This window comes from Rhea americana, unplaced genomic scaffold, assembly GCF_003343005.1.
Source record: "Rhea americana isolate MKP2758 unplaced genomic scaffold, rheAme1 scaffold_12, whole genome shotgun sequence".
Classification (NCBI taxonomy): domain Eukaryota; kingdom Metazoa; phylum Chordata; class Aves; order Rheiformes; family Rheidae; genus Rhea; species Rhea americana.
In genome coordinates this window covers 6,279,506-6,281,095 of record NW_028185261.1, presented here as the reverse complement: position 1 = coordinate 6,281,095, position 1,590 = coordinate 6,279,506, and the positions used below count along the sequence as shown (strand labels likewise).

General features: G+C 34.9%; 1 long non-coding RNA gene across 1 annotated transcript in view; it reads right to left on the bottom strand.

Moving 5' to 3' along the window:
* Positions 1-92: 92 nt before the first annotated feature.
* LOC146600576 (uncharacterized) overlaps positions 93-1,590 on the bottom strand; it is a 9,692-nt gene continuing 8,194 nt past the window's right edge. The window contains exon 3 of the long non-coding RNA XR_014897980.1: positions 93-718. This is a non-coding gene — a long non-coding RNA (uncharacterized LOC146600576). The remainder of the gene's footprint in view (positions 719-1,590) is intronic.

Sequence of the window (1,590 nt, the reverse complement as noted above, 5' to 3'; positions counted from 1 at the left end):
AAATTAATCTAACAGCTCAATTAGGACAAAGAAAGTCCTAATAAAATTTAAAAGAAAATACTGAAAAGAGTAAAAATACTTAAGGACTAACATCTTTTCTAACTAAATTTCTCAAAGGTGGATGCCTGCAACAAACTGTGGTATAAGGAAAATTAAGTTTTACAAGCAAAGAGGGCCTTTCCTTTAAGCTTCAGGTRTATCAATTAGGTCAGAATTTTAGAATTAAAATGTGCAAAGAAGCTAAAAAAAGTGGAAAAAAAGAAAAGAAATATGCTGTTTGTCCCCATAGCAGGGCAAGAAAAAAAAAGAAAAAAAGAAAGAAAATTAAATTCCTCCCTCAGTCACTCAAGAACACAACATATTCGTACCACATGTTGGTATGCCAATTAGGTGATCTACTTGAATCTGTCATGATACCATACCAAAAAAACATTGTAATTCTACACCTTACCTTGATACTGTATTAACTTTTTGAATAAATGGTCAACACAGCTTTAGGAAACTGTGTGTAGGAGTTGGAACTTTCCCCCTCATCATTATGAACCCTCTCGTCCCTTCTCAATCTGCTGGATGGCTAGTAAATCAAATTAATGCTGGGTTCCACTTCTCTTTTTCTACTTACCTGGTTTCTGGACCTTACTGTAGCACAAGACTTCCCTTCTGGTTCCAGAAAACCAAAATGAACCCTCTAGTACAATCAGTCTGCTCTGGCAGTTCTCTAGGAGAAGGAAGAACACCAAACATAGTACCTCAGCTTTGTATGTGTAGGGGACACACTATTTGATCCTTTTGTCTAGACCTGTACTGCAACTTCTACTGTATAGAATTCTTAGATATTTCTTCAAGGAGAAAGGAGAGTCCAATGTCCTTGGCCATGGGCACTGAATAGCAAAGCAGCAAAAACATGGAGTGGAGGAGATTCCAAAGTGTCACTTCTAAATATACACATTCAACAGAATAAGGATATTAAGACTGCGATCACCAGCCAAGAAGGGATGAATGGCTGCTAGAAACTTAAGAATCTTTGGCACCAACAACTCAGAGAAACACTGATGTCTCAAAGAATGAATGCCAAGGCAAATCAGGAATGGAGATTGTTCTGCTGTTCTTTTCAAGGAGTTTACAACCTACCTCAAGTTTGTGAAGGAATTCAGTATTTCTTGAACTGTTAGAACTATGAATTTTGATTAAAAGAACATTTATGAAGTCATGGGCAAGTCTGAATACTTAGTGACTAAAACTTTAGAGTATCATCAATGAAGCTTTAGGATTACATCCTTCTATTGTTTAAAATTTCAACAGCCACTTAGAATATACCCCGGGGCATATTATCTTTGCTAAGTTATGCATCATCCAGAATTTTATTAATGCTGTTTTGAAACTAGCAGTTAATGGAATATTTTTCAGAATAATATATTAGATTAGCTTTGTTAAACCTCGATAATGAGGATATAATGGGGATATGGATATAATATAAATGCATGTATGTATATTGTGGATATAAGAGTTATAACTACATCAGAAATGGCTGATCTTACCAAAAGCCTCTCTTGTTTCCAAGAGTATGATTTTTTTTTTTTTTTTTTTTTT